This window comes from Haliaeetus albicilla, chromosome 7, assembly GCF_947461875.1.
Source record: "Haliaeetus albicilla chromosome 7, bHalAlb1.1, whole genome shotgun sequence".
Classification (NCBI taxonomy): domain Eukaryota; kingdom Metazoa; phylum Chordata; class Aves; order Accipitriformes; family Accipitridae; genus Haliaeetus; species Haliaeetus albicilla.
In genome coordinates, this window is record NC_091489.1 from 44,331,485 (window position 1) to 44,351,374 (window position 19,890).

Here is a 19,890-nt window from a genome sequence, read left to right on the forward strand (position 1 = left end):
AGGCTCTGAGAGGGAAGCTAATAAAAAGGCATCATCCCTTTACAGACAGTGAATTGTTGCTTAAACCCGAGGATCACAGACAGCCCTCTCGTCTTAAGGGGAGCAGTCAAGTGAAGAGATTTCCTAGCCATTAAGTCAAGCTATAAAGTGCCCGCAGTAAAGCAGGGTAAGTGGAATTTATCATGGCACCGCATAGACTGTAGGGCCAGGAGAGAGCCGGCTTGGGTCAACAGGTTGACCTCTCACATTGTCGAAAGATCCTTCCCTTCATCATCCCCATTAACATCTCGTCTCCCACGCTGCCGGCCGGCGCCTGCACTCCCTCCCTGGGGACTCTCCCCCCGCTGCCCGCTTGCTCGACTGCGGGGCACTTTCTTAATGGCCAGGCAAAACAACTTTCCCTTCCTTAGCTCTTAGGCCACCGCTCCTTGTCCTACCACCTTTGGAGACCATGAATAATTCCCTTTCTTCATTTCCAACATCGCCTGGAAGGTATTTATAGGCTGTGATCACTTCCCACCTCCTCAGGAGGCTTCTCCTTTGCTAGACTATAATTTAGCATCAGAGCCAGGCAGCCCCACCTTGCAATGCGCATGCCTGGGGAAGCCACCTCCCCAGCTTCTCTGTTAACTACCAGGGAAGGAATTTTATCCTGCCAGTGATTTTTTTTTTTTTTTTTTTTTTTTGCTCAAATCTGTGCAGGAATCATCCTGGCTCCTCCCAGGCAGCGACACAGGCTTAAGGTCCTCTTTGGTCATGGTCTGAAATAAATAAATAATTTTTGAAAACAATCACATGCAGCCAGGAAGGCAAATCTGGGGCAATTGCTTTGCAGTCAGGGATGGCAAAAATTCCTCCAAAGCTCTATGACCTGAGACCTCCGCCATTCAACTAGTACCAGGCAGGTTTTTGTTTGGGATCGATCACCTTGTTTAGACCAGAACCAACCAAGCTCAGCAAGACCTGCAGCGTAGAGAATGTTTTCTTGGTGGTGGTTGGTTGGAGTTATTCTCATTTCTGTCTTTTTCTATTTCCTAGCAGAGGCAAGGAAGGAGCAGAGACAGCAGAATAACCAACGGGAAGACAATTCCCAGGACGATTCCTGCCTCGTATCAGAGGAGCCAAAACACGCAGATGAAAACTCTGCAAATGTTTTGCAAGGGAACAGGAGCCCTTTTGAAGATAGCTCATTTCCCAGCACAAACATTTCATCTAGCCCTGTGAGTTCTCTGCAAAACAGTTTGAGCCCCACACAAAAAAAAAAAAAAAAAACCAGAAAACCAAACCCCAAAACAAAAACCAAAAACCCCAAACTGTCAAAACGTTGTGAAGGAGGCTGAAATTTTCTGTTCATTTCAAAGGAATCCATCAGCACCCAGGCCCGGCAGACTGGTGGCTGCATGAAAGTACATGTAAATCAGGTAGTCGGTGTTTCTGCCTTCTCCGTGCAACAGCCAAGCAGTTGTGGTGTGCCTGGCTCCAGGGACAGCACAGGGTCGCCTGTCCTGGGCAGGGAATGAAGTCCCCAGCAGTGGCATTGCTCTGCAAGCACCTCTTCACTTAATAGACAGTCACAGCCCTACCAAGTTCATCGCTGTCGCACCGGGGAGAGAAAGCCTGCAGGCGCAATTCAGTGCGGTCCAGCTGGCATCACCTGGTTAATAGCCAGCTTCTCTCAGGCCGTTAATTTTTTGGGGACTCGGGAAGAACTTACCCTCACCTGGGGTTGGCTTGTCTTAAGGTTGTTTGCTCCAGAAAGGAGGACGGCGTGCAACGGGGACAGCCCCTCTCCTCTCCTGCAACCCCCCCAACACGAAGCGCCCGACCCGACCTAAAAAGCACCTGATGCCGTCGCATCTAAAAAGGAGCCAGACCCTGCTGCACCCAAATACGATGAGCTCGATGCCAGGCTGCTTTCTCCTCCCTACCTGGCTGCTTTCCACCCTCTCCCCCTTTCCCTTCCCGACCGCAGCCTCTCCTGCTGTCCCCCAGGTCCCCCCCCCGATCCCCACAAAACCCTCCCGGCCATCCTTGGCCCGGGTACAGATGCCTGCCGAGAGCCTGGGGGAGGCTTCGCCGTCCTCCCCGGCAGCAAACGGGGGCCGTATGTGGGCAGCCCTGCCTGTACGCGACCGGGCACGCCAACGAGCCGTCTCGCCCCGTTTCCTCCTTTCCACCTGGCTGCTCCGACGGTCCGGCTCCTGCCAAGAGCAGCGAGGCGAGGGGAACGGGGAAGGTGGAGGGGGGGGAAGAGCGTAGGATGGATGGGCAGCAACTGTCAGCAACGCCAGTGCGGCGCAGACGTGCCGAACAAGTTCCTCGGGGTGCCTGCCAGCTCTGGACCCGGTCACAGGAATAGCTCGCAGCTCTTCCTCCTGCCCCATCCCTTCGCCCTTGGCTCGCTCAGGCAGCAAGGCTTCGCGCTCTGCCTGGGGCAGCGTCCTTCTCCAAGAGCGAGAAAAATCAAACCACTGGACCAATGTCGCCGCACGCTCCCGGCTCGCTCGCCAGGCTCCAGCAGGGCGACGTGGCCCCGATCCTGCGGTCCCCCCTAGAGCTTTACCCGGAGAGGACCAAGAACAACGTCACCCGTCCCCACGCCGGCGCGGGCTTGTGCGTGCAAAACAGGCTGCGGGTGCCCAAAGCCGCCCGCGACCCGCTCTCACGTCCAAACTCTCCAGACGCATCCACCCCCAGCTGCTGCCCAACCCCTCCAGCCCGCTCTCCTTTCTCGGTATCCAGCAGCCCAGGGCTGGGAAGCAGCCGGTTATAAAAGCCAGCTGGGAGGGAGGGATGGACGAAGCTGCTGCTTTTTTGACAAAGCCAGAACGCAGCTACAGCGCTACGAGCTTCCCCTCCCCGTGCGAGCGCTGAGAAGAGGATTGGTACCCTGGGTGCAGCAGGCTGGGGGCTGATAGGATGCATCAGCTAATTTGCACTAATGGTACCAGAAAGGCGGGGAGTGCTCTCCAGAGGAGAATGCACTTGAGCAATAACCTAAATAGACACGCGTTTCCAAGCAAAAAGTCCTTGAGGAGGGAAAAGAGGCCCTACAGTTGAATTTCTTTCCCCACCTGCACCGAACCTTGGCTGGGGATGTTGGAAAGGAGCTGCCTGGGCAGGGAAAAGCATTGGAGCTGCAATCTGGGGAGCAGCTCTTGGAAGAAGCCGGACCACGGCTGGACGTCCAGCCCCGCTTTCCGAGCCCGCTTGGACAGACTGACAGCGGCCCTGGGCAGAGCGCAGCCCGGAGCGCGCTTGGCTCGGTCGTCAGCCCAAAGCAAAAAAGTCAGCCCATCTGTGCTGCGACAGGTTGATATAGAGGGCGAAATGCCTAAGTAAAATTCCACAACAGGGCATTAAAAAGATGTAATAAAATATACACGAGTTATTAAATATTGTCATCAAGATGAACCATAAATCAGAGATTTTATGGTTTCTGATTATAAATTCCATTTATTCTGTAAGCGTTTAAAGAAAGAAAAATGGAGACTCAGTAAAGATTTAAGCCCAGTCATGATGCTGCTGATATTTCACTGTTGCTTGTGGATGTCATGTCTGTGGGAGCCCAGTGTTGGGTGCACAGATGCCTGGAAGGAACCTCTCGCCAGGCAGCCTGCCATACCATGAAACTCCTTACGGACACCACTACGGATGCTCCTGCCTGTGCAAACAGGACGATGGGGTCCCCACGCCGCCTTCCCCACACGCACTACACATTTGCACCTTCCCAGGCACCGCTTCTCCTCCCCGCCTCTCTCCGCACCCTGTTTATGGGCTGCAAGACGCAGCTGACTTTTGCTGAGAGAGAAATCAACATCATTTTGGGGAAGGGAAGGATGAAAACAGTGAACGTACGTGGGAAATACTACCTTTCCCCCCCCTTCAAATGCCAAGAGAAATATCAAAGAAATTGCTTTCTTGGAAAGACTCAAGGGTTCAAATAAATCATCAAGTGTCAGTCGCCAGCGCTTTCCCTCACCCGGCAGGACGGTGATGTTTCTCTCGTAGCCGGTATTTCCCCTCCCCGCTCAGCCCCTGGGGCAGGGGGACATGCAGAGGGACCGAGCTGCACCTCCTGCCACCACGGAGAAACATCAGGAGAAGCAAACCCTGAAAAGTTTTCTGTGGCAAAACAAGCAAATGGACAGCCCGTGCACGTACCCTTCCGAGGACCACCTCGGCTCAAGGCAGCCTGAAGCTACCGAGAAACCATTCTGCCCTGATACTTTACAGGCAGCAGTACCCAGGAGCCTCGACAGCCCTCCCACATGCGAGAGGTGCTCACTCCAAAATGAATATTCCCTATATTTAATGCCCATCCCCATTTTCCAGGGTCACAAAATGGCGTTAGACGTTCCTTCCCCAACCCCAGAATTGGTTGACTCGGTCCCCAACCCGCATTCTCCGGCTAAGAGCCTTGCAGAAACACACGGGTGACGTACAGCTTTACATGGGCTGTTTCTGTTCACCTTAATCCTTTCACCATCCGATTGCAGTTCATTTGCAGAGGGACCAAAGCCCACGGACGCAGAAACATAACCCCGGCAGTTAAATCCCATCCCTCAGATGGGCTGGGTGGAAGGTAGACCACAGGGCAGATCCTGTTTAATTAGGGCTCGTAAAAACGGCTCAGTGCTGCACCAGAGAGTGGGGCTGATTTGCAGCTGCCTTTAAAACCAAGCAGGGTTACTGCTTCAGCAGTTTTCCCAGCCAGTTTTATGGATGCAACAATAAAGCAAAAAAAGTTTGCGTGCCGAGAGTTTTAGTGCTGAAGCATCTGATAACGTCACGCCAGCTTATCGTGGGATCGAAGGAAGGAGATCGCTGGGATGGGGAGCAGAGACGCGGACAAGCTGCAGGAGGGAGGCAAACCCAGCCTTGCTAAGCCACAGAAGCTTCTCAATGGGGAGATAAGACGCACTTAAAATGAGCTTTGCCGTATTTCCAAATAGCCTGTGCAGAGGTTTATATCCTTCCAGATGAAGCAATGATGGGCTGCCAGGCCCGGGAGCTGCTGGCCTGTATTTATCTGCCCATCGGGGAGCAGCTATTCACCGCGGCCCCGGCACTGAAGCGGCTGGGGGTTTACGAGGTGCACCACGGAGCGGACCCCACCGAGCTGGGCACCGCACCATGCCTCAATCAAGGGAAAACACTGGGATATATCATCAACACCTATTAAAGAAGGATTTTTTTTCTTTTTTTTTTTTCTTTTTTTTTTTTTTTTTAAATTACTGGGTAGAAATGCTGCCTCCCCCTCCCAAACTCCTCCTGAGCATCGCAGGCTGCACCCGAACCGCTGTGCTTTACAGCCCAGTGCACACTGCTGGGCAAGCTCTGCACCTTGCAGAGCAGCTGTTTGCAGAGGGCACCCACTGGACCATGGGGCTGGGCTGGGGAATGGGAGCAGGGATGAGTTTATTCCTGATGCTGAGCCTCCAGCGAGGAGCCTGGCCTCTGCATGAGGGGAGCCGGTTGCTCGTGAGAGCCCCCTGATGCTACCGCAGCCCCGGGCACGAGCAAGACAACACAGGTGGGCATTTGGAAAGATGTGTTGGCAGATCAGGGAAACGAGAGGAGAGAAAGTTAGGAAAAAAGTAGCACGTGAGGTTTCTGGGATAGCAAAATAATCAGAAGATGAAAACTTCCCTCGGTGCCTATACTCAGCCAGAGGAAGTCAGTGCTTCCCTCTGCTTCACCAGCCACGGCTTTAGGTAAAAATCTGATGAAGCAAGCTTTATGCATGAAAAAGGCCAATTTAAAAAAAAAAAAAAAACAGGGCAAGTGTAAGGAAAAAGAAGAACAGAGTGAGACTGATGGGGTCAGGGCGCTGTTAAGGATGTCAATACCCATCACTCACCAATAACCTTTCTGTAACTCCTGACCTGCCGGTGGCTGTCGCGAAACCAGAGCAAAATTAAAACAGAAATGAAGCAGCATTAGGTCCCGGCGAGAAGAGGCAGCGGCTGACAGGCAAGGTAAGGGCCTGACGTGGAGACGAGAGGGGGGCACGGCGCTGAGCCTGCCAACCTGCGCCGAAACGTCTCCCTGCACTCACGGGAAAAGTGCAAGGGATGCAGGATGCGGCGGGCGGGAAGGGGGAGCGGGTCATGCCCAGCGCAGCGGGGCATGGAGGAGGCGGCGGCTGGTGGTTCAGCTGACAGCAGCGGGCTGGCAGAGGTGAGCATCCTCCCCCCGGGGAGAGAGGAAGGACGAGGCTGATGTAGCCCCAAAAAAGCTGAGGCTGGCGGAGGGACGGCAGCTCGCGACAGCCGGCGGGCTTACAGTGCTTTGGGGGGCTTCTGCTGTTTCCTCACGTTCCGGGTGGGTCTGGGGGCCTTTGTGCGGTCCTGTATGCAATCCCTTCATAGAAGTAGCAAAAAAAAGCAGCAAACCTCCATCTGCAAGGGCTGGAGATGCTACAGCACTACCCTCCCCTCTCTTCCTGGCCCCTGCTCTCTGTGCAAATTTAAAGCATGTTCCAGATATGGGCTGACCTTTACAGTACACATGAAAAGGCAAAAGGAGAGTTGGAAATGCACAGAAGGGAAAATATGCCTTGCAATGGAAAACAGACCGTGAACATTCCAGCTAGCAGAACCAGAGAGATGGGGGAGGAAAGGTCTCCAGCCTGGGATCAGTCCCAGCCAAACCCAAATCTTCACCTCAATGCTCTCCTGACCCCAAAGGGCAAGTCCCAAGGGCAGACCCTGAGTGGCTTTAGCCCAAAAGCACACAGGACCAGCTTTTCTGCCAAGCAGACCTGCCATCACCCTCGTTGCACTCCCCCAGAGCTTTGAAACGAGTCTAGCAAGGGGCAAAGCATCAAGCCCCATCAAGAAGGGTTGCCCTTGCTGGGAAGCGTCACCTAAGGCTCATTCGCAATGATCTCTCAGCTATTTACTCAGTCACAGGTAGAGATACTGAGGGAGGTAAATTCTCCAGGTTGGCTTATGGAGCAGACTGCGGCCGGTAGACCATGGCCAAGTCTCTCCAGCACTGGCTCACCCATCTCAGGCACCAGACAGAGCACCCTTCCCCCTCCCCGTGGCATGGATACCTGCCTTTCTGTTTTACCAGTCATTCCCTCAGCCTGCTGTTGTGAGAAAAGGAGGACAAGCGCATCCCCACCCCGTGCCGGCGGTTCTTCGCCACACCAAGCACAGCCCTCGCCAAGAAGAAGCACACAGAGGGAAAGCAATCAGGCGAACCGTGGGAGATGCTCTCGCACGCACAAACAGCAGCGAACCTGCTGGGAACCCGTGGACACATGCGTATGGCAAGAACACACGGGCTCCTGGGGTCCACCTTCCCCGTCACGGCTCTTTTGGCTTTAACTTGGGCCAAGGAGAGGGCTCCTGCGCTCATGGGCATGACCGACCCTCCCTCCATCTCCCAGCTCGGCAGCGGCGTGCAGGATCAGCTCAGGTTCCTCTCTGCAAGACGTCCAGAAGCTGAGACAGAGCTGATCCATCTTCCCTGCTGAAAGAGTGTAAACAACTCAGCTGCAGGCTTGGAGTGCAAGAGAGGACACGCAGTTGGAAATTTTAAGGGCCAATTTACTAGGTAATTTACTAAACACGCTAATAATTGACATTGCAAGCACCATACCGCTGTCCCCAGCTCCCACCTAATACCCGTAGCAAGAGGGAGAGAACAGCTTTCCCTGTCCTAGCTGCTCCACAAAGCCTCCTCTGCCAGACACGATCCTGTTTGCCATCTGGGCAGCCTCGCTCTGCTCAGTCCCAACCAACACAACAGCAACCCTGGCAAAAAAACATGCTCCTGATTAGTATGCATATTTCCGAGCACTGATTTCACCTGAGGATCTTTGCAAGGGAAGGGTGTGTTGTAATTACCACCTCTTCCCTAGCTGTAATTAAAGACAAACTGAAGGGAGTTATGCCCAGTCTCTTAGTTTCCCTGAAGCTTTTCCCCATGCCAAAAAAATCTCTCTGCAGGAAAACTCCCAGCAGCTTCTTGGAAAAAGGCAACAGCTCAGACTGGAATTGCAACCTGGTCCACATTACGGTAGCTACACTAGGCTTCCCATCCAGCCAAGAGGAGAGAGATGGTGTCCAGGTATCCCACATCCTTTAGCCACCTGCTTCAGGACAGGATGGACTTGTCCTCTCCGGGAGGACCACAGATGACCAGGTTAGACTCAACTCCTACAATTTAAGCGACTAAGCCTGGGTGTGGTGAACCTCAGCCTTCGTATTTATCAGGAACGGCATCTTTGCACCAGTGGAAGTTACACGTTCAGTCCTGAGAGACGGTTTCGGCCAACCACCCCAGGCCATTTAACCCCTGTGCAAATGGAGGGAAGGGGGATGTTTGGTCAGAAATGCCGTTTTGTTGAAATTTAAACTTCCCATGGGAACGTGTCAATTATGACAAAAGCGCGCTTGCGCTTTTATTGGCCATGATTCACTTCATTTCATTTCCAGGCACCTTTGCTGGTTCTTAGTGGTTTATATTCTCATCTAGCAAACTTTCGGAGAGGTGCGCTGCAAACGGGGCCAGCCAACGTACCCTCCTTCTCCCCACCGCGGAACTCCATTTCCATGGCAGGAAACCAAATTCAAATTCAAAACCCAATTCAAAATTCAAAACCCAATTCAAAAGTAACACAAACCTAGGCAACATTGACAGTGATTCAAAATCAGCACAGTCCTGGGCACTATGGATAGCAGTTTCTCATGCCACCACAGCTGGGTGCTCAAAGGACTAGCGAGCACGTTTGCGTTTATTTCTGTCCTGCACCTGGCTGGATCTACACATTAGAAAAGAGGATGAAAATCTGATAAACAATAAGTGACTGTGAGTGCTCAAAGGTACAGGGGTTTAAAGAGCCCTCTCAACCATGCTCTCAAGAAAAACCCCAAACAAAAACCTCTCGGGCTCCCTAAAGGCATCTCACACGGAGCATCTTCAGCCTGAACATCCCTCCAAACTTGTCGCTTACAGCAACCTGGGTCACAATTTGCAATTAATCATTCACTTGATTAATTTTGCCTCCTTTTCTGCCAGCATGCAGCCTGCGAGTCCCTACAGGCGCGGCACGCTGCCGGTGTAATTATTCCACGGGTGGGCTGCAAGCATGCGGGGTCGGTGCCGCGCAGTCGCAACCGGCCCGGCAAGTCGCAGAGCGAGTAATCAACGTCGGTGCTGCCTTGGCAGGAGGGCGAAGCCGAGCCACCCATGGCACCCTGCAACCAGGGCCGGGCACGGATGCAAGGTCAAAGCTCTCACCCAAATGCTTGGCCGAGAGTCCGACTTATCAAATTCTTCTGCTGGGTGTAAATGACCTTGCTGAGACATTGCATCGCCCATCTCTCCTTCTCCTCATCTTTGCTATCAGGAGGTGCTCAGCTCTACGCTACTCTCTCCAATGGACCAGGAAAACATTCTTTTAAAGTTGGTGGGGTTTTTTGGTGGTGGTTTTCTTTCTTTTTCTTCCATTAGGAAAAGATCAGAAACCTCTGGGGCAGCCTGTGCTTCTAATTCTTCTTCCAAATGTATAATGAGCCAGGAGTAAATTTTTTAGGGTGAATTTAATTGACCTTTGCAGTGGCATTAGGCAGATTGGCTTAAAGTCTATTAGAGCGTAATGTAACCTGGTGAGGTTTTAGGGAAGGTTATTGGAAAAACCTATCGAGTTGGATCGCTTTTCTCCTCTCCTCCCCCCTCCTCCCCTTAGCTGTCTTCATGGAGAAAAAGAAGGATGACTCGAGAATAGAGAGGGATGAACAGAAGGGGAGAGGGATGAACAGACGGGGAGAGAATTAAAAGGGAGAAGTGAGGAAAAGAGTAGGAGGGAGCGAGAGGAGAGCAGTTCAAACTGGCCCTCAGCTGCAGAGCAGTGCAGCGGGCTTGGCTGCTCGGGGACGGGCATCAACATCCACCGACCGAGCAGCTGGTCCATTTGCTCGGTGACACGGTGCCAGCTTACACCAGCTGAGGATCAGGCCCTCCGGCGATGGAAGGCATCCCAGCTTTGCGGGGACAGCTCGCGAGCCGCTGGTTCCTGCTGTCTCGCAGGGAAATACAGATCTGCAACGGCTGACAGATGTCAGGCTCCACGCCGCCTTGCTCTGGATGCCACGGCCAGGGACAGGAGCCTGCTATCTGCACCTGCTTAAAAAGACACCCTTTGGGGTCAGATTAAGCTGTCCCTGGGGAGGCTGGGGGAGGCTGGTAAGCGACACATCCCAGCTCGCATCCAGCAGGATACGTCAGACCTCCAGTATCGCTAATAGGGGCTCTCCAGGGGCTGCTGAGAAGCAGCAAAAGGTGAAAACCACTGAGTTTCACTCCAATGCAGAGGAATAGCATGACAAGTAGGCACCACCCTACAAAGCCACATCCCACGCACCCCTGCGACTCTGGTCTTGCGCTCCCAGAGCACGCTTCGGACCCAAACATACTGTGGTGCTACCCCGTATGGCACACGGAGGCTCCGAGCACCCCAAAAAGCCCCACGTATATACCCGGGAGTCGTTCCGAAAATGCCCAGCCCTTGCACCAGCCGGGCTCCGGGCGCGATTCCTGCCTGCTTCTAGCAGCTGCGGAGACGAGGGTCACCTTCCAGGATCGGCATCCCCAGCCCAAGCCCATTCGCAGCCCCAGCAGCTGGGCTCTGGGGCACCGGGGAGGGGGAACAGCACACGTGCCCTGTGCACCCACACACCTCTGCAAGCCCTCTTGGATTTGCGTTAATAAAAATGCAGCAATCAAAGGCCCCAGGCAAAGCTGGATGCCAGGAAGCCGGCACGGCATAGACGATCCCATCCTTCCCCGTTTCACAACGCCGGCACGCCAGCCCCGGGAGCTTTAGATGTGTTTACAGATGAGTTGCAACCCCAGCTCGATGGGACCCGGCTCTCCCAGGGATCACAGTATGGGGGCCTGACACCCTGGCAAGGGCTCTGGCTCCCGGCACCATCCTGCTTTGTAGCCACCTCTCGAAGCCAACACGGGCGGGCGGTGCTCGGCCCCGCTGGAGGCAGCCCATTTATCAGAGCCCTGGTTGCGGCTCGGCACAGGGGTGCCCCTGGGAGACCATCCAGAAAACACCCAGCTCTAACCTGCCAGCGCTAAAGAAGTATTTTTCCTTCCACGTTTTTGCAGTGGCCCAGAAACGAGGGCCGGCAAATCAGCCTGGGAAAACCTGCTTGGCGGTATTTTGAAACATCACTTGTCTTCTGTTTTGTTTGTTGTTTGGGGTTTTTTTCCACCCAGCCCTGCTAATCTCCGGCACACCCCGTCCACGCAGGGCCGGGGTATGAAATGCCAGGCTCACTCCAGCCCACACCATTCCCACCTGGCATGCACCAATCCTCCCTGAACTCATCTCCCCACCGCTGATAAGGAGACAGGCTGCAAACCCCAGAGATGGGCGAGCAATGTGACGCCGAAAGCCGAGGGCAGGGCAGGGTGAACCCAGCTACCCCTGGGCTCGGGCTGGTGCCCCGATGTTGAAACCATCCTCCCTCCCCAGCCCTACAGCCCCCGCCACGCAAAGAGCTCTGCCGGGATGCTCTGCTCTATGCCGGCAGAGAGGCAGCTCTCGCTTGCTTTCCCCCTACTGCGACATAAATGAGATTTCAAGCATCCTGATTTCCAGTTACAAATCCGCTGCCGTGCACTGACCGGTGCTAAACGTGCCTGTTGTGCCGGCAGGTCTTTGCTTACGCAAACGCTGATGCACAAGCTGGGGCGTAGGATGCCGCTCGCTGCCCTCCCTGCACCAAACCGGCCGCAAAAGGGTTACCGACCTGCTCTCCTTTCCAAACTTTGCTGGTTTCTGTTTGTCCCCTGAGAGGCTGCGGCAAGGGAGAGGAGGGTTTCAAAAGAGAGCCGGAAAATGGGAGAGAAAAGGGGAACGTTTCGGCTGGATGCAGTGAAATGGAAGGCTTTGTGTTTTAGAAAATTAAGGGTGTAAGGGGTCCCTTTGTGCTAAATGCTCTGGATGGGATAAAAGTACAGAGAGCTCAGCTGGGCAGGGGAGTTAGGGCGACATTGAGAACAATTTTTAGCCCTGTTAGATATTAATTTCCCATACATCATCTGCCTGTCCTCTGCCTGTTTGAAGTGCTCAAGGTTTCAGGCTTCAAAGCGCACCACGACTGCCATTTGCACAAAGCTCATGGATCCGTGGGGAGCCACATCAGCAGGTTACAGCCCCGTGTCTCAGCAGGACCCCCTCCCGCACGGCCAAATCCCCCCCCCCCCCCGCCTCCCTGTCCCCCTCCATCCCCAGCCGGGACCAGCCCCGGGGATGCGGGACCTTGTGCCACCGTGCGGCGAGTTCCTCGGGTCTCTGCTGCAAGAGGGAGGCAGGCTGGGGGGGGGGTAGGGGGGGTGGCAAGCCAGAGCAGATTGAGAGTGCTGACCCACTTTGCGGCCCAAAGCGCTCATTAAAACCCAACCGCATGTACGCGGATGCCTGGAAAAGCCGGTGGGGTCGTAAACCCCGTCCCTCGCATCCCTGTCACTGATGAAGCACCTACCAAAATCAATGGCGCTTTGTTAGGTTGCGTCAGCTAACGAGGATAAGGCCATTTATTGTTTCGGCAGTGGAAAGGCTGACGCACCACAAAGGAGGCCCTTTGCCTGACTCGGAGCGGGCAGCCGGCAAATATCTGGGGGCTTTCCAGGGTGATTTGGCTTTGACAAGAGGCTTCTGTCCTCTAGCAAGATGCCCGGGCTCCCGGCGGTGCCGGGGTCCCCCCTCACCTGTCCCCACTGGGAAAAGCAGCGGTGCATCTTCGAATCCTCACCTAAGGCTTTGCAGCAATTTAGTAACAACGTCACCGAGTTTTTCTGCAATGCCCGGCCCCGGCCCAGAGCAAGGCAGGCAGAGGTATTCCCAATTTGCTCGCGGGCAAACGGAGGCACAACTGACCGAAGGGCAGGAGGCAGAGCCGAACCTGAAGCAGAGCCAGGCCAGGCAAAGCTCTACCATCTGCCTACTGCAAAGCGAAACAAGCTGAGGTTACTTGATTGAAATAGCAAGTATGTAAATATCCAACAAAATAAACAGCAGTCATAATTAATAATTAAAAAAAAAAATTGAAAAATAGCCTTTCCTTTTTGCTCCTGCACTTTGCGGCCACAGTGCTCAGGGCACATCACACGCCAGAGTAACAACTAATTATAAGTACCAATTACGATGATAATGAAATAATCTACCTTCGAAAGCTGGCTCCCATTAATTTTCCCCTGCTGTAAATAAGGTTGAGCGCTCGCACCAGACACAGCGAGCGACGTGGTTTCACCCTGCCCTGCGTTCCCAACCCGCACAGCAGCGGGGGACGGGGGCATCCGTGCTCCCCCGGGACCCTCCCGCAGCAGCGAGTTCCCCAGGTGGGCAGAAAAACCACGCGCTGTTTGGGGTGAAACAGAAGCAAAGCAGCACTGCGAAGGCTTGATTTGTCTCCTCCTTCAAATGACTGAAAGCAAAGTGAAGCCTTTATTTCACAACACCGTCGGAGGCAGAAGAAAAAGGGGGTGAAGGAGGACACTTCGGATGGAGACGCTGAGGAGCAGCGTTTTTTTCCCCTCCTAGACTGTGACTCAGGAAAGCACGTGGGCACGGACTGATTTGTAAGCCAGTAGTTAAGCAATAGCCTGACTGATGAAATACTCAAGGTTTGCACTTCATCGCTCTCCTGAGTCAGAGCCTGCATCTTGTTCCTGCTACCGACTCATCTCACATAAGGCTGCGGATGTCACTTGGCTGACCCGCGCCTCCGTTAATCCACGGGGAGACCGGCGATAACGATGCTAACGCATAGCTCTTCTTTGGTGCCACCGAGACGCGATAAATACACTCTGCTTTCTGGCTTCGGATCTCGCTTTCGATTGCAGAGGAGCCCAGTCGATGCACTGCATCAGCTAGGATGGCGACCAAGCCCCGAAACGCTCTCCTCCAACCTTGCAGACAGCCACCAAAGCGCAGTATTTGGCCAGAAATGCAAGATTTAAGGGCTGCAAAGAGGGAAAAGCAAAAGGTCTGTGTGCCAGAGAGGAGTCAAAAAGACCCCTGTGTCCCTCAGACAGGATTTTCCCAGCCCAAATGCTTTTGAGCAACAAGACGTGCTGAAAAGCACAGGGCTGGGGCTGGCACCAAGGGGTGAGCAAGGCCTGTAGGATTTTGTTGTTGTTGTTGTTGTTGTTGTGTTCAACTGACAGTGTGTTTGCTAGAAAAAAACGTCATTTTCAGGAACCGAAACTATCTGTGGATTCAAGTCAGGTTTAGCGAACAGTTTTTGCAGAAAATAAATAGAACGGGGAGAGGAGGGAGCTGAAGAGAAGTCAAAACATCTCGTGGTGATGTTTCTTGCGTGTTACATTTCAATCTCTCACTTGAAATGTCATTGTCATTCCAAAAAATTGACATTTATATAAAGGTTAAAAAAAGGCTACGTAAGTGAAGCATATGGGTTTATTTTCAGGTTTGCATAAACTGTTTCATTATGATTTGACAGAAACACTGGTTTTACGCTATTGAAAACAAAACAAAACAAAACAACTCCCTACTTTTCTTCGAGGTGACCCCAAGCCTATGTTATTTCTTTGCTCTGGCCACCAACCAAGCTGTGAAAAATAATTAAAAAAGCCATTATTCACCCAGCACTATAGCACAGAGCACTGCTGAGGTTAGGTGAGTGTGTGGAGCGATTCCCAGCAGAGGGAATCTTTTGGAGCTGTGTAGGTGTGCAGACCCCCCTGAAAACTCATCACAGGTTTCAGCAGCTATCACAGAGCAAAACCAGCGCGAGTCTTTATTGCGCTAACGGAGGACGCTAACCCCACGAACGCAGAAAAAAACAGGGTTGAAACATGACGCAACCGGCATGTCCGGGGCATATAAATTGTCCCATCCATCCTGACTTTGACCCCGGATCCCAGGAAGCCCATGGATGAGTAACCACCAGCTCCCACCGATTTAATCCTGCGATTTAATCCTATGATAATTATAACGCTATGCTTCCAGGCTCGTGGGTTTTTTTATTCCCAGACCCTGGAAGTCTGAACAAACAACCCACCCCCACACGAGGCAGAAAAGGCCCTTTCATCCAACCTGTGAAAGAACTAGTCTAAGTCCTGATTTTCTGAATCTTCCCCCAAACTGATGTAATGCAAATAAAAATTACAGGGCCGGGGGGAATGATTGACTGGAAAATAGAGGGAAAATTTCTCTGTGAAATGGCCAGTCAATGGGTCTTTTGTGATATATCTATTTGCAACTTCCAACGGGAGGACCACTGGAGGGGAAATATTCAGGCCAACTTCAGGAAGATGTTTGCTCTCCCCTGTGTTTCTCAGGGCTGAGAATGCGGTTCCCCCCACGGGCAGCCCGGGGTGGTGGGCACCATCAGCAGGCAGGAGCGGCTGGGGACAGACCGAGATGCCCAACTCCTTCCAACTTCATGCCTGGTTGGATCAAAAAGTCCCCTGAAAGCAGCACCGGCACACTGAGGATCTCATCCTGCCCTCTCATCACCCTCCTACCCCAGCACCTGAGAGGAAGAGACTTGTTTTTTACAACCTACTTCAAACGGGCTCTGCTTATAAATTAACGGCTTTACCAGCTTCGGCTCTTCCCAACAGTGGCAGACGTTCAAATCAGAGCAAAAGGCAGGTGGTTTTAGCAGCCAGAGTGCTGGCAACATTTCTGATCTGCATGTCAACTCTGTAGCGGCTCCTTTTCTTTCCCTTTTAATTCTTTAGTTGTTTTTTAAAAAAAGAAAAAAAAATTTTTTAAACAAAGCTTCAAGATCCTTAGAATAAGGATGCATGTTTTTCTTTTCTGCGCTTGGATGATTCTCAGCCCCCTGACAGAGAATCCAGAGGTGCTAACAAAATACAAATGGATAATTAATCACCATAATTGTGGACTGGGTGGGTTTTATTCACTTCAATCTCCTCTGTGGTGTTTCTTCAAAAGAAAAGAAGGGGGAAAAAACAAATCTAGTAGAGAAGGGAAGAAAAGAAAGCCCGTAAGCCTAAATGGGCTGCACAGATTTATGGAGAATTAGTTTAGTCCTAGGGACCTTGTGACATGAGAGTCCAACCAAACTCCATTCTTGGCTTTATGATGTTTTCAAGCCCCCTCAATGCAATTATTTCCTTGTCTCCCTACAGCCCATCCATTATTCTCTATAATAATATGTTTTCTGAAACTCCTTTCCATAAACAACTATAGCAGGCAGCGAGAAACCTCATTGTTATTGATATCATGTCACATCACCAGTAAAACGGCTTATGGAAAATGGACTGTGAATGGAGATGGTTTCAATTTCAAACATCCCGACCTTTTACATCATTTCAAGATAAATCAAGCTAATGTGCAGTGACGTCACACGTGGAAATTCAACCCTGACAGTGCCGGCGACTGGGGGGTCATTTTAGGGGCGAGGTTGAGACAACCTTGCTGTGGATCCCAAACCGTTGGTAGGAAACGGGTCCCCGGAGGAGTTTTGCTTGCTCCTGCCACCAAATCTGGCCTGACACCATCACTCACCTGCCAGCAAGCAAAGGCTCTCTTTGCCCAAGCTGCAGCCACCCAACTTTTCAAAGCAAAAGGCTACAAGCTTCTTTGCTCTTGAACACCACAGTTACGCAAGGAAATAGCACAGCTCCCCAACAGCCAGCAATGCAATAAAATGTGGTTCTTCACCACGCATACTGAATACGACGTTCAAAAACACACGCGCTACCCAGCTCTCGTTAAAACAGACGGCAACAATCCTCACCCCCCAAAGCATCATCCTGCGGGGTTCGAGCCCACAATTCTCATTAAAATAGGTAAAATCACATCAGTTGCGTGGCGTACCTGGTAGTTTCGATAGCAGTATCACGAACAAAGGGTATGAGGTGTGCTTAAGTATATAAAAGCAATGCTTGCAGCAATGCTTACTCAATGTAGGACTGTATGGTGGACTTCTAGAGGCTGGGCAGGTAGAGCTGGGCTATAGCTCAAGCCACACCAACACTGTCTTTGCACTCAAGCATGTGGATCAGGGTCACTCAATTAAGATAGTCCAATTACGGTGCTGGCACATCAAATATGGAGTAATAAACCTTCCACGCTTTCTAATTAGACCCAAGAATATGCCTGAGCCCCTACCTACCCCAAAGATCGTCGATGTCTCTAAAAATTTCAAGTATAGCTTGAATGGCCCTAAGCCTTGAAGATAAATCCTTACGATGAGGACTATCAGCCTATTCATAGATTCAAGAACAAATATTTCATATTAAAAGATCAAGAGAGAAAATTACTTATTTGCCACTAGGTAGAATAAAAATAAAATCAATGTGCCCCAACACACCTGGAAGCAGCCCCATCGGACGAGCTAAGTGACCCCAGAGGCCCTGCATGCCTCCTCATCCTCCTGTTTATTTTGACATTTCTGCAATAAGAGCAGCCAGGCAGAGTACCTTCTCAGGGACCAGATTTTTATCTTCCTAATCATGGTCCGGGACCAATACATGGAAGCATTTGCTGGTCCAGAAAGCATTTGTACTGTTCCAGTAACTAAGCACTTTTGAAATACTCTTTTCCACTTGATCGTAGGAGCTGATAGCTCATGAGCCGCTAGCTAGAGATTGATGCTTCACATGTTTGAAAGCTAAAACTCCAAGAAGAGTATGTAGCACCAGTTTCTAGCTCTAGTGGTTTTCATAACACCCAGCAGCAATATCATGTCAGAACAGCAGCTGCAAAATCTGGTCTTCAATTATTGCCAACTTCAAGTTCAAGGAGAGCTAAATCCAGGGGTTTGGTGCAACCTGTTGTAAAATGCAGCTCCTAACAGGGTTCCCTTTTTTTCCCCCCATACATATTTCAGGAGCAGCCAGGTGTCTGCAGCGAATTAGAGACTGCAGAGTTCAAAGGGGCGCATTGCCAGAGGCGTCCCCTGCCACGTATGGCTGAAATGGATGGGATAAATGGTACGGACAAACAAAACCTTATTGCTTTCAACCTCGGTCAAAGGGGACCCCACCTTTTACAGCCTGCAAAGTGGCAAGTCAAGCAGCAGAAAACGGTAGGCTGAGACCTGCTTTCCTGCCTGTACTCTTTCAGCCCAGGGAAAATGTAAAGGAGATTTATGCCATTTTCGGGGATGGCAACCTAAATCATACTAGCTTGCATATACAACAGTGTTAGAGATTATGCGAGCAGGTACTACAGAGGAACGGGTGCGTGCTAACCCTGCTGCCCCCCATCACTTTAGAGCCCTATATTCTGGGCTCTCCCACCATTCCCAACGAGAGATTTGGGCAGTCAAAAGTCACCAGATTACACCCGTTTCCACAGCGCAGATTATTCAGACAGCAAAGAGATATCCGGACAGCCGGGCTGCTGAGCTTCCCCCCGCAATGACACGTGCAAACGTGTCCTGAGCAATTTTGTGGATTTGATAGCACCACACATGGGTTGTGCAAAACCCCACAGCAAAAAGTTTCATTTAATGTCACATGAGCGACCTGTGCAGAGTATTAAAGCAGGGGATCAGGATATGCTAATGCTATCACTTTTGCAAACAAAACTAATGCTTTTCAAGCCCTGGAGCCACCAGACTCCTCTTCTCCTGCAGGGACTCATGTTAGGTGAGCACTGAGATCCCCCAAGGCACGTGGGAATTTCATACTCCAGTGATAAAAAAGATGAGGTTTTAGCACATAGGGAAGCTACGTAAGGACACAAGAGAAAGACCGTGATGAGTTTCCATCAATCCACAATGTCAAAGGCCAGAAGAGACAATCAAATCTGACAGCCTGAAGATGCCATGCCACACAATTTCACCCTGTAAGCCCTGTAGCAAACAGAAGGATTATTCCCTTGCGCTCCGGCAAACACTATCAAACCCGGTAACTTCTTGCTGATGCAACGGATAGGTTTTAGCGGGACAATCAGTCTTGCTTAAAAGACTTCAAGTGATGATGAATTTACCATTTTCCCCACGTAATCAAGGGATAGCTTGGTTTGCATCTGGCTTCCATTTTATCCGAGTTCAAAAGATGTATTACACAAACCAGCCTGGATTTAGGTCATGTATCACTGACATCTCCATCGAAAGAGTAAGGCTTTGCCAGCATCTACAAGCAAAACTCCTCTTCCTCCAAACCAGCCCCTCAGTGCCCGGGACGGAAGCCATCCTAGGCTGGGCTTGGTGAAGGGGACGCATTCCCGTGCTGCCTTAACACCAGTCTCCAGCCTGGGAAGCTGCAGAGAACCTCCACGAGCTTCCTGACACCTCCATGCCACTCAGAGACAGGGCAAAAGACCCAAAAACCTGCTGCAGTGGCCAGCTCGGACCTAAAGCATCTTCTGGGTCCCGTCCGGGGCGGGGAGAAAACACGGGCAAAATAAATAAATAAAAAACCAATCTCCATTTGGAGGCACTAAATCCCCACTCCTTTCCAGATGGCTGGGAGATTTCTCCCAGGTGGTAAATATATTATTAAGAACTCATTTCACCGTGAAATTGACTATTCAAAACACAGACAGAAGTTAATATATTAGGACAACCTGTCTGAAAAACTCACGTTAGAGAGAATTTATTTTTGTTTAATATAAAATGCAGCACTACACACATGGCCTTCCTCAAGCTGCACCCCAGCAGGAACATGCGTTCCTACGTTGGGGCGGTCTGCTACAACAAGACAAAGGTCGCTGGATAAAGTCACCGTAACCGCTGGGGCTGCCCAGCCATCAAGGACATCGTCACTGGGAAGCGGTACCCGTGTCTTGGCTGGGATGCTTCTCTTGGCTCTCATTGACCATCTCCTCAGTGCTTTCATTCTGGCACTCCTCAGGAGCGCAGCACTTAAAGAGAGGAAACCAAAGCATGGTGATAATAAAGATCAACT

The 19,890-nt window shown here is 51.6% G+C and overlaps 1 protein-coding gene across 3 annotated transcripts in view; it reads right to left on the reverse strand.

The window, feature by feature from the left end:
- Positions 1 to 19,890, reverse strand: part of LOC138686197 (protein CEPU-1) — a 350,752-nt gene that overhangs the window by 159,093 nt on the left and 171,769 nt on the right. The window contains exon 1 of one of the 3 annotated variants that reach the window (XM_069788163.1): positions 11,784 to 11,868. The exons of the other annotated variants lie outside the window; for them this stretch is intronic. The gene's annotated coding sequence lies outside the window, so the exon portion shown is untranslated. Of the gene's footprint in view, positions 1 to 11,783; positions 11,869 to 19,890 lie in introns of those variants that run through there. 3 annotated transcript variants of the gene reach the window in all.